The sequence below is a fragment of the Procambarus clarkii genome, chromosome 48, assembly GCF_040958095.1.
Source record: "Procambarus clarkii isolate CNS0578487 chromosome 48, FALCON_Pclarkii_2.0, whole genome shotgun sequence".
NCBI classification, from domain to species: domain Eukaryota; kingdom Metazoa; phylum Arthropoda; class Malacostraca; order Decapoda; family Cambaridae; genus Procambarus; species Procambarus clarkii.
In genome coordinates, this window is record NC_091197.1 from 6,098,522 (window position 1) to 6,111,943 (window position 13,422).

A 13,422-nucleotide genomic window follows, 5' to 3' on the forward strand; every position below is an offset into this window, starting at 1 on the left:
AATTTATTTCCATATATGCTAATTAACCTTAAAATCTATATGTCAGGAGGAAGGAAGATGTAGACGTTAATGTGACAACATTTCAAGAAATATCTCTCTCTTTAAAGTTAAATAATACAATCCTATCGCCGGTGTCCGGACACATGAAAGCTACTTAGGTATCAGTGGCCAGCCAGGTGGAGATCACAGGCTGTACAATACTGATAAATTATGTAATTCACAGAGATACGTTGATAAATATTAATGTTTTATATTTTATTAAAAATACAGATATATACTTTGTTTCATAAGTTAAATGTAACAATATTTCAGTATATATTATATAAGCATAGTATATATAATTCAGTATATACAATATATAATAAGAGTGTCAGACGACGGAGGAAGAATTGAAACAGGAATTTCCTTTAGTACTTTCTTATATTAATACATCTTTCTGAGGTTGGAAGAAAACGTGCTCAGATTGGGGACTTGTTTATTTTATAATGGTAAATAATAAATTAATATATAATAAATTAATATATAATAAGTTAATTTATTATATAAATTAATAAATAATAAATTAATAAATAAAAAGTATTAAGGAATAATTATAATGAATAATCCTTAATGATAAAGTAGAGATCAATTACAATTAATAACTACATCCATAGGTAGTAAATGAAAGTTGCATTAATTAGACTAATTACAATTCATGGGAATATTTCTTAGCTATCTGCAGGCTTATCACTTTGGGGGTTCCGGCGGAGCACCCCCAATCCCGCGAGGGCCAGCGGGAGAAGGATTAAGGAGAAGGGGTTCCTTACTCTTACTAGCATGTAGACTGGGCAAAGGATTAGCTGCGGACAGCGGGACACTTGGGGACCGGCGCTGCACCCCCACCGCAGGCCAGCTGGCCGGACCCCCCCCTTAATACATCTTCAGAGCGAACCATTCCTTCTGAAGATGTATTAATATACGAAAGTACTTAGAGCATTCTATTGTGGTTTTAATATTGAACAATTATACATATACGAAACAGACAAATCTGGTGTCCGAAATAGTAAAAATATTAGTGTGCGATGTGATCAATGTAAGGGGGATATTGGGTGTGCCTCGTATCCCCTACAACAACAAGAGGTTCGAGAGCGATGAGGCCGCCACCTACTAGCTTCAGGATGTCGTCGAATCTAAATCAACAATATACTACCGCCGCTACTTTCTCGGAAACGTAAGTACCTGCCGCTTTACTTCTCTCACCCTGCCTAGCCTGGCCTAGCCTGGCCTGACCTGGCCTAGCCAGACCTGACCAGACCTGACCTGGCCTAGCCTTACCTAGCCTTACCTAGCCTAGTCTGACCTGGCGTAGTCTGACCTGGCCCAGTCTAGTCTGACCTGACCTGGCCTAGCCTAGCCTTACCCAACACTAATCACCACACGTGACAGCCCAAACGAATCGCAAATAAGTACACGTAACAAGTCATATGCCCGGACACTCTTTCACCTTGGGGACTGAGTGGTAACTATTGTATAGAAGAGCCGGCTCCCTGAGAGTGGTAAGAGGGCGTGATAAGAGGCTAACGTGTGGTCTTGAAGGAAGTCGATAAAGCAGACAATTTTCAAAAGGAAGGGCAGCATAACGAGCAGACAGGAATGGACAGACAGTCGGTTATCCCATAATGTGTAATACGCCCCGCACAGCATGGGTGGAGTGGGGGGGGTTGTAGCAGGGCACAGTATGGTGATGGTGCGGGTGAAGTACACACCCACTGAATTCCTGCCATCAATAATTGTTTTCATAACCATTAGAACAATGGCATCCCTCCAGCCACCATCCTTCCACTGACCCCCTCCTCTGGTCCTCCACCTCAGACAATAACCCCAAACACCCCCTCTCCCTTCCAGACATCAGCATGTCAAAATCAGTACCATAATGTGTTTAAACTATTTAAACTAAGTCATTGTGTATCTCAAGGTATCTTAATTCATTTGAAAGTGTACATGTGCATTCGTTCATATACTCGCCTAATTGTGCTTGCTGGGGTTGAGCTCTGGCTCTTTAGTTCCACCTCTCAACCGTCAATCAACAGGTGTACAGGTTTCTGAGCCTATTGGGCTCTGTCATATCTACACTTGAACCTGTGTATGGAGTCAGCCTCCACCACATCACTTACTAATGCATTCCATTAGATATAATCATATATGATTACACATAATCATAATCATTCTATACACATAATCATATATGTGTACGTCAACGTATACATACATGCGTATATATACCTCATATTAAAATACTGATAAACGAATGACCATGAACAAATTAATTTATAATTGTAGCATTATATATAATTTTAATAGACTAATTATGTGTTTATACATTTGAATGGTCCAGACAGGTGGCCAGCCTTGGACATATACACTTCTGGTAGGCACAATGACCTCATGTTAGACCCTTGATAGATTATGTGAGAGAGAGAGAGAGCTGGGGCAGGGAGGTGCGTGCCCCAGGGAGATAATCCATGCCCATGCCCCGCCTCGAGGTCAGTTCTCGAGTCACACCAAGAATAACAATCGAGCAAGTTGTCCTGACCAGGATGTGGCATATTAGGGAGGGTTGAGGAATAGGAAGCCTGTCTGATAGGGCTCTTGGCAAGCAGCTCTCCCTCAGTCTACCTATCTATATGGAAGAAATGTATCTAGGCTCTCCTCCCCCCTGCCTATTCTCTCTCCCCCACCTTTCTTCCTTCATTTCCTCCCTCCTTCCCTCCCCCTCACTGGTGAGAGAGTAGGAGTGTGAGAGTAATTAGAGAACTCGTAGTTCTCACGCTCGTGAAATTGTCTGCGACCCTGGAGGAGTAGAGCAGAGGGGGGGGGGGTGAAAGTAGGTGACGATGGAGGAGTAGAGGGGAGCATTATATGCAGTGAACGTAGGTGTCTATGGAAGAGTACATCATAGAGGAGGGTGAAAGGAAGGTGACGATGGAGGAGGAGAAGGGAGGGGGTGTGAAGGTAGGTGATGATGGAGGAGTAGAGGGGAGGAGGGGGGCAAAGGTAGGTGTCTATGGAAGAGTACATCATAGAGGGGGGTGAAGGTAGGTGGCGATGGAGTAGAGCAAAAGGGGTGGGGGTTGAAAGTAATCCTGAGTTTAATTTTTTAGTTATATATAGTGACACCTCGGCTTACGAATGAATATTTATGAACTTTTCGGGTTACGAGCCTAATTTCTTCGAAAAATTTGAATCGAGTTACAAACTTTGCCTCGGGAAATGAGTTTGTTGATAAGCGTATGGGCTGACCTAGCGCGTGGTGGCATGGTGATCGCACCTCAGTTTCCCAGTGTCTCCTGCCTAGTAACTATCGCGCCTGAATTCTTTATAAAGCATTACATTTGTTTTGGGATTTTTGGCTATTTGAACATGAAATTTGTTATTATATATCTTGCCATGAGTCCCAAGAAAGCCAGTGGTAAGGTTCAAGCCAAGAAAACACATGTGAGAATGACCATAGAGGAAAAACAAGAGAGCATTCGTAAACGTCAAAACGGTGCACAGGTTGTTGAACTAGCTAGGCAGTACAACAAATCTATGTCAACAATATGCACTATACTTGCTAAGAAAAAGGACATTATGAGCGTTAAAGTGGCAAAAGGCATATCAACAATCCCGAAACAAAGAACACAAACACTTGAGGATGTTGAAAATTTTTTATTAATTTGAATACACAACAAAGAGTTAGCAGGTGATAGCATTTCAGAGGCCATCATTTGTGAGAAACCAAGGCATTTGCATGAAGACCTTTTAAAGAAAACCCCTGGAACGAGGGGGGGGGGGGAAAGATGAATCAAGTTTGAAAATGTGAAAAGTTTGTGTGACAATAGAGCCTCGTGGAAAACTTTTGCTGTGGTCATTACCTGGTGGAATGCACCCAGGATGGAGTATCAGGGCTATACATCTTTTAAATCATAAAAGTAATAAACATTTCCCATCAACCTTACAAACAATATTAACCTATTTTCATGTATTTTCCCCATGTGCATTTTAACAAAGTTACTAAATTGCCTTTATCATTCTGTAAAATTTCAATTACAGTATACTGTATATAATTTTGTTAGTATAAATGGACTGAATATTCTGAAATCACTATTAATTTTACAATTTCAGATTCAAAGGTGGTCTGGACACCCAATTTGGTCAGACAGGTGAAGAGAGCATTTAGGATAGTTCGAAGAGATGAAGATGGTCACAATTGTGTTTGAAGAGGCAAACGCCCCCCTTTGCTCCTGACATTATGTTCAGCCTATTGACCCCTGCACACCTAACACAAGGTAGGTTGAAAACTCCTCCTTCATGTCATTGGTTCATTAGCCAGAAACTTAGGGCCCATGCAGGAATATCCCTAAAAAAAAAAAAGTGGCCCCAACAATGCATCCTCCAAGTCTGGAGGATGAGCAGGAGCATTGTCGAGAAGCAGGCCCTTTAGTGTCAAACTTTTCTCTTGCAGATATTTTTTGATGGCAGGGCAAACCACTCTACATCACAGTTTTTCTGCACGTTATATATTTTTTAAAACTCTTGGATTTTCGGAATGATACACGAGCAAGGGTTTAATTTTCAAATCGCCACACAGCACAAGAGTTAGCCTATCCTGACACAAGTTAGCCCAAGTTAGCTTGTGTCCGGGCAGTGACGTCTCCTCTTGGGTAATGTATGTCCTCTTCGGCAATTTTTTCCAGAATAGCCATGTCTCCTCACAATTAAACACTTGTTGTGGAATATATCCATCAATACAGTATCTACAAAATCTTTAAAATCACGAACAAATCTTTCAGCCCCTACTTTGTCTGAGCTGGCACCCTCACCATGCCTCACAACACCATGTCTTTTTTCAAAATTTCTCAAACCATCCCCTACTCACCTTAAACTCTTTTGTATCTGCAAAACTCGTTCTAGGGGTTTTCTTTATAAGATCTTGCATGAAGATTTCATTGTTGACCAAACCACACACTGGAAATTGAATAGACGACATTTCGATCCGTCCTGGACCATTATAAAGTCGATTGTGATGAGATGAGGGAAGCAAGAGCATTAAGTAGGCAAGAGAGAGAGGTGAGGAGATGGCAAGTATGTACGTATGTACATGAATAAAATATGTACATACTTTTACATAACGTGTGTAAATAGTGTAATAAACACAATAACAGTATTTTGGGAGGAGGAATGTTGGCGAGTAATGTGTTGGAGGAGGGAGGGAGGACTGGCAGGGTGTGGCAGCTCACTCATGTTTTTTGGGCTCACCATACCAACATAGTGGATCGTTATGGTGAATACATACGTAGATGGATATACACAATGTGTGTATATAGTGTAATAACAGCAAAAACACTGTTTGATTGTAGAATATGTCGCATATATGAGGCCCATAATTTTGAGCATAGCGATGTTCTATACTTTGAATTATATAAATTTCACAAATTACACTCTTTTAAATAATATTACAGCAAAAAAAAAGAAGAAATGAATGAGAAACTTCAAAATAATTGCGCAACATTTTATTCGCAGCAACTGCCGTCGCACGGGGTGGCGGGGCCGACATACCCCCATCGCTCCAACGCTCAGCGCCCATAATTTGCTCAACTTCCCAGCTCCATCGCAGCTAAAGTAAGTCGCATACAATATTTTTTGTTTAGTTTCCCCGTGATCAGACTCTGCATTTTAACAATATAAGAAGAGAAAAAAAATTTGTGGAAAGAATTTATTTCTTGTGCACCAGGGTATTATTTGGAGACAGAGCAGTTCAGTGGTTAACTACTAAATATTTTTTTCTCCCACACACGCACCCCCCTAGGAAGCAGCCTGTAACAGCTAACTCCCAGATACCTATTTACTGTTAGGTAACAGGGGTCATCCCCTTTTGTACAAAGAATCTGCTAAAGCTTTTAGGGCTGATCTTTGACACTCGTTTGTCTTTGTCGCCCCATATTTTTTACGTCCGAGTTGAATGCTCTAAGGCCCTTAACTAACTTTAGGTCATGTCCCATACTTCTTGGGGAGCTAATCGACACTGCTCCTCTCTTTACATTCCTCTCTCTTTCTGTCTAAACTCGATTCTGGCCCTGTTTACTCGTCTGCTTCTCCTTCTACCCTTCACCATCTGGACACACTGCATCATACTGGGTTACGGCTCAGCTCTGGTACCTTTCCTTCGACACCTACCCTAAGCCTGTATGTTGAAACTGGCGTCCTGTTTCTACAGGATCACCATGATCGCTACTGTCTTCTCCACCTTACACGGTCCTTACAGCACCCTCACTCTTGCTTATGTCATGCCTTGACCTTTACCCATCCTGTGGTTCCTGTTCCCCTTCACCACCTATCTCTTTCTGTACGGTTGTCTCTCTTACAAAATGCTCTTTCAGTTTGTGTTACCAATATTTCCCCTCGTGTCATTCCGTCTTTGCCCCTATGGAGGGGTCCCCGTTCCTAAATTCTGTAAGCCTTGACCCACATGACTAAAACTTTTACCCCTCCTACAATTCTAAATCACCTTTTCCTTGAATACTTTTCTTCACACTTCCACTCTATTTCCGTCTTCACCAATGGGTCTTAAGTCTGCAGACGGTGTAGGCTACTCTGTTGTTTTTCCTGACTGCACCTTTGTGTCTCCTGCCTCCGGAGACTAGCATCTTTATGGCAGAACTTTATGCTATTCTCTATGCTCTTCATCAACTCTTTTCTCGCTGTCAATCCTCCTCTGTGTTTGTAGTTGACACTTGCAGTGCCCTCATGGCTCTAGAATCCTTTAATCCAGTCCATCCTTTGGTAGTTGAAATTCAACATTGGCTGTTTCTTATCTCCAGTAGATTTAAGACAGTGGAATTTCGCTGGATTCCCACCCATATTGGTGTGTTCTTAAATGAGCGTGCGGACACTGCCGCTAAGGAAGCTATCCGCACCTGTCCCATCTCCCGTAAAGGTATTCCTTATTATGACTTTTACCCAGTTATTCATTTCCCCATTCTTGCCCGTTGTCAGGGTTGTTGGTCTTCTGTTACTGGTAACAAATTGCGTGCTCTTAAGAGTAGTTTGTTCCCGTGGCCTTCCTCCTACCACCGTAACCGGTGGTGGGAAACGGCTCTGGCGAGGTTGTATATTGGTCATACACATTTAACTCACGGGCACTTAATGGAGCGCTGCCCTGCTTCTTATTGTCCAAACCGTTGTCTCTACATGTCCTGACTTCCAGGACTTACGTGTCTTGCTTCCCGACCATCCCTCACTGTCAATTGTCCCTCGATAAAATTCTTGGTAAATTCAATACCTTTGATATTGTTCGCCGTATGCGTTTTTGTTCTTGTATTTGAGACGTTAGTGATATTTAGCGCACTATGATTATCCCACACATTTGATGGTTTGATAATTACTGTACTGTACAGTACTTTGGTTTGGAATGTATCAAATAAAGTTGTTTCATGTATTCAAATGTGTGAGAAAATCCACTGGGGCTGTGAGATGAAGCGAACCTGTAACAAAGGCATTGCCAGTTGCATACTCTACCACCACTGATGGTAAAAGTCTTACAACTGGATATCTTGTGTGACGGGTTATGGTATCACAGCTATACTGAACCAAGATGGTATGGCTCTCCCTCACATAAATGAAAGAAATGCTGCTATTGGCCTTGCAGTGTGTAAGTTGCAGGTGGAAACAAATGAAAATTATCAAATAAATAATTAAACAATTTACTGAAATAGTAATGAACAAAAATAACACATGACAATACTTGACTATCATGTAATGCAAAGGTGAACAAGTTAGTATGACCTTAAATGCAAAAAATAAACTATAAGCAATGAATAAAAGTATGAAGATATACTGGTGTTCTGAAGACAGCTACCATACCACCATGGCATCAGTCACACGATGTTGGCTGGAAGTGGACGACGGGTTAGAGACACCAAGGTGATCCTAGAGCACTAAGGGAGAGATTGCCTCTCCAGGGAGGCAGCGCTCTTTATATAGTCCGGCGGTGATGACTCGTCCAGTGTCAACACGAGGTGGACATCTGGTCAACTAGCAAACTGCTCGTTGTGGCTGGCGGTGCCTTTGTGTTGAGCTGTACCACTGTCAGTTGAAGGCGGCTAACTACTTGTTTGTGGGGACAAACTGCCAGTTAGCAGTGGCGCCCGGCTTGCCTCTGAGTCGTACCAGGCCGTGCCAGGCCCTGGGGGGTATGGAGAGGTGGCAGGACTGATGACTCTTCTGGGCTGGTGTAGATGTATACTTCCAGTGCAGAGGCATTGAAGGTGAAGGGAAAAGGCAGTTCCACTGCTATGCAGGGGATTCACGTGACACTTGTGAAGCCACAGAAAGTCTGGAGGCCCTACTGAAGCCAGTCCAAGTATTAAATAAAACCCCTGAAGTACGCCGATGAAGGGTAAAGTGAAGGGTGAAGCAAGACCGTATGCCCCAACTTCAGGCACACACAGAAAATCACGTTTTGGTCCCGCCTCTCAACTGTGTATTTGAAGTTGGGGCATATGGTGTTGAACTGCTTCAGCCTTCACCTGAGCGCTTGTAGGTCTTATGTAAGACGTTGACTCAAGGAGGGGCCTCAAAACTTGCTGTGATTTATGGGGAAATCCGGTTGTAAGACTTTTACAAAGTCAGTAATATACTCTGGTAGAGTATGCAGCTGCCAGTGCCTTGGGCAAGGTTTTACGTCGCCTCACAGCTCCAGTGGATTTTCTGCTTGGTGTATATCAGGTTGTGATTTTGTGTGTGTACCGTATTGTTATGATCGCCGTCTGATAAGTCCTTTCTGGCCTCAAGAGTCATTTTTACCCACCTAGAAAGATTGCAGATGGCCAAAGCAGTTATTTAAGTTAAGAAGGGACAAGCCTTAAACAGAATTTTGCATAATATTTGACTGTAAAGGGGTAAATTGAGGTAGATTGAAAAACAAAATGGTGAACCGGGCAGGCGGTACTCACAATTAGGCGAGTACACTTGGTAACTTTTAAAGTGCAACCAAACATGCTTTAGGCTCTCACAACAAGAGATGAGTGGTGGTGGCTCAGGTGCTCAGCCAATCAGAGCACCTAAGGAGGGATGGCAGGAGTGAGAGGGGGGTGGTATGTGGAAGTTTGGTGACAGTTGTGTGTAGTTTGTTCATCTTCATTGTAAGTTTCATGGCTTGGTGTGCATTTCCCTAGTAAATTTAATTAGGGAAAAATTCAGGTGTTTGATTTTTTAAATCAACTTTTTAAATGTTGAGTTGTTAAATCCTCAAAGTGCATGTAGTTGGTTTGGGAGTATGGCATCCTCATGCTGTTGCGTGCTCGCGTGAGGTAGCAAAGGTGCTGTAAAGTCGTGGGGTGTACATGCTTGGGACGTCCTCTCTCGGGATGGCTGGTGTTAGACCTGTGTGTTTGTCGGTTGTTGAAAAGCCGTCATCCTTTGCTGTTGTGGTATTGATTTTACATTGTTCATCTTGTAATTAATACTGTAGTGCGATATCTAGGGCTACCATTTGTAGGTTTAAAATGTCTAATACAAACGGTTGTCCAATGAGTTTTAATAGGAAATATCATCCACCAAGCACCATTGTACAATTATATTAATTGATAGTATATGGATTGTGCAGAACTGCTTAGAATGATCTTTAACACTTGGCTATATTGGTCATGTCAAATACCTGCACGGTGAATGCTCAAAGACCCTTTCTTTATTCAGTGTTGTCACATACCTCATGGGGGTATGGATAGGCAAACACTCATTCAGTTAAACTTGCCTTGTAGTACTTTCAGAGCTCAGTAATTTGGAATCTGGTTAGCACTTTCTAAATAAATTGACCTTTAAAGTGAATTCCTATTTAGGTTTAAAACATTATACCAAATGAGAAAGTCGGATTATATAGCCGAACACCAGAAATGTTATTCAATTTGGTTGCCTAAAGCACATTCAAGGACTACACATTACATGACATTCCAGGATTCCTCTATACCTTGCCTTATGCTGTAAACATTGCCACAACCCTGTGTTTTATTGATTTAAATGGCCACAGGGAGGCATACAACACTGCAGATTATGATGTCATTAGTTATCCACTGTGCTGACAAGTGGGCTGACTGATGTTCGTTGACACCTGTATCGTGCTTCAATTTAATCGCCAGGAGATCACCCTCTCACTAGACTCGTCTGTAGGAAGTACAGTACAGTATAGTATCTCAAATTACCTTGGATCATAAATAGCATAAGACTTGGGGGTAGGAGAGAGTTGCAGTGTTTGTCATGGCTCTCAGTTGTTCCTGGTATTAGGCAATTTAGTTCTGGAATCATTTTTGTTGGCCAATGTTAAACTTTTTCGAAAGTAGATGTTTTTCTGAAAGGGAGGGGGGGGGGAACCTCTATGCTTGGATACAGTTATCTAAGTGAATACTTAGATTTATACAGTAGAATAACTACCTTCTTTTCCTTAGTCAAAAAGGTTGCTTGTTTATTTCTAGGGACTTGTATTTTCTTTTATTTTTAACTGCAACAACTTTCAGTGAATGATAGATTCTTACTGAAAGGACCTTTACTTCATTGTTGTTGCTTTATGGTCATCTCATTGTGTACAGGGATTCCGTGAAGCTTTTGGGGTTAGTCTTTGACACTCATTTGTCTTGGTCAGCCCATATCTCTTGCCTCCGAGTTGAATGCTCTAAGGCCCTTAACCTCCTTAAGGTTTTGTCCCATACTTCTTGGGGAGCGGATAGGCGCACGCTCCTCTATTTGCACTCCTCTCTTGTCCTGTCTAAACTCAATTATGGTTGCCCTGCATACTCTTCTGCTTCTCCTTCTACTCTTTGCCATCTTGATGCTTTGCGCCATACTGGGTTGCGTCTCGGCTCTGGTGGCTTTCGTTCGACTCCCGCCCTTAGTTTGTATGTTGACACTGGCTTTCTCTTCAGGACTGCCGTGATTGCTACTGTCTTCGCTATCTTGCGCGGTCCTTCCAACATCCTTCCTCTCGCCTCTGTCGTGCATTGACTATTCCTCCTCCTGTGGTTCCTGTTCCTCTTCCTCTTCATTGTCTCCCACTTTCTGTCCAGTTATCTCGCTTACAGGATTCTCTTTCTGTTCATATTTCTAATGTTTCTCCTCGTATTGTTCCTTCATTACCTCCATGGAGAGTCCCCCTTCCCAAGTTTGTACGTCCTTGACTTGTATTACTAAAGCCTTTACCCCTCCTACAATTCTGAAAAGCCTCTTCCTTGAGCACTTTTCTTCGCACTCCCACTCTATTTCCATCTTCCCTGATGGGTCTAAGTCTGCAGATGGTGTGGGCTACTCTGTTGTTTTTCCTGACCGTACTTACATGTGTTGCCTCCCTTCGGAGGCTAGTGTCTTTACGGCAGAACTTTATGCTATTCTCTATGCTCTTCGTCTCTTGCTTTCTCATTCTCATTCCTCCTTTGTGGTTGTAGTTGATTCTCGTAGTGCCCTCATGGCTGTAGGGTCCTTTAATCCTGTCCATCCGGTGGTCATTGAGATTCAACATTGGCTGTTTCTTATTTCTAGTAAATTTAAATCGGTAGAGTTTTGCTGGGTTCCCAGCCATATTGGTGTTTCAATGAGCGTGCGGATGCTGCCGCTAAGGAAGCTATCCGTTCTTGTCCCATCTCCCGTAAAGGTATTCCTTATTCCGACTTTTATCCTGTTATTCATTCTTCCCCGTTGGCAGGGTTGTTGGTCCTCTGTGGTTGGTAACAAGCTGCGTACTCTCAAACTTAGTGTGTCCCCGTGGTCTTCCTCCTACCACCGTAACCGGCGGTGGGACACTGCTTTGGCATGGCTGTGGGTTGGTCATACCCGCTTAACCCACGATCACTTAATGGAGCGCCGCCCTGCTCCTTATTGTGTTGTTCCTCTTACAGTTGTGCATATCCTTGTTGAATGTCCTGACTTCCAGGACGAGCGTGTGTCTTGCTTTCCGACCGTCCCTCGCAGTCACTTGTCCCTCGATAGAATTCTAGGTGAATCGGATACTTTTGATATCGTTCGCCTTATGCGTTTTTGTTCTCGTATTGGCATTGTTGGTGATATTTAGCGCCCTCTGATTATTTCGCACTTTGGTGCCTTCTTTTGGTAATTACCTTACCTTCATTGTTGTTTCATTTTAATGTGGTAGTTGTGATATGGATTGTTCTGGCTCACGTGCAAGGTCTTGGATTTTTTTCTGTTTTATATTAAGAAATTACCAGTCTTGTTACTATTTGTAGAGTTAGAGATCTGCATTAAGGCCTCAATATTATATTCTTTATTTTTTTATAACATGTTATCAGCAATTTTTGTGGTTGGTAATATTTAGATTAATGTCAGTGATGTATATGACAAGGGTTAAGACCCCTTGTGGTATGACAGCATTTTTCCCAGTCATTTCTTTAACAAATGAAAGGGTCCTCGTAACCATGTACCTGTTTGTTGCTTCTTGGTCTTTCATTTGGTACTTTGGCTATTAAAACAATGGCCTTTGGTAATGTTGGAATTACCATTTCTAAAAAAAAATGAGCAGGTTCATTAGGCAGGGTTTGTTTTTAGCAAACAGTTTTACAAAAAAAATTCCATTCCTTCAGGACCTTGCAGATGTTAGGTCAAACTAATTGACAGTAATCTGTTTTGCCCTTTCAAACAATGATGGTTTTAATCTAGGTAAAATATTTCAGAATATCTGAAGTTTGGCAGACAAATCATTTAAGAGCTTTGATTAAATTTAAGTTACCAAAGACTTTGTGAAAACCATGTTGTATAGATGCTTCAGTGTCACTTTTCTAATGTTTTGTAAATTTAACAATGATCTTTAGTTAATTTAATTATAATTTGTACAAAGCTTAGGCGTTGCATAGCTTTAAATTTACTTTCAAATGAAAACTAAAATATTGACTAAAGTTTCTTCCACTTTAATATTTAAGACTAATTTGCAATATTTGTTAGTTTATGTAAATTGAATAGGTAGTCCACTTTTACATCTTTTCAATGCATTTTGCATGCACTTATGTAACAAGTTACAAATAGGTGTAAATTTTACCAAGTATTTATTTTCAAAGTAAAAAATTTTCAGATTTTTAAACATTGCATCAATAGTAGTAAACAATTTCCAGCATAATTTCAGGATAAGGTATATAAAGTAGTTTCATTAAAATTGTTTTATTTAATAAGTTTTACATATAGTATTTATAATACATCTAATATTTATTACTGTTTCAGGTTGTGGGACAGATGCTCCTAGATGAACAGAAGATCCAAAAGGCCGAGAAAACTCCAGAGACAATCACCTGTAAAAGAAAAATAAACATTAAACAGTGACACTACTTTTATTATCACCAATGCCTAATAATAAGCCCAAAAAATCCTAACAGCCTATCTTTTAAGATAGGCTCAGCAAGGCCTATCCCTTCC

At 41.4% G+C, this 13,422-nt stretch overlaps 1 long non-coding RNA gene across 1 annotated transcript; it reads left to right on the forward strand.

Annotated features, from left to right (window-relative positions):
• Positions 1-755: 755 nt before the first annotated feature.
• LOC138351021 (uncharacterized) lies at positions 756-13,329 on the forward strand. The gene is made up of 4 exons (XR_011222322.1): positions 756-1,210; positions 4,144-4,307; positions 5,542-5,640; positions 13,231-13,329. It is a non-coding gene; the product is annotated as an uncharacterized lncRNA (long non-coding RNA).
• Positions 13,330-13,422: the final 93 nt, after the last annotated feature.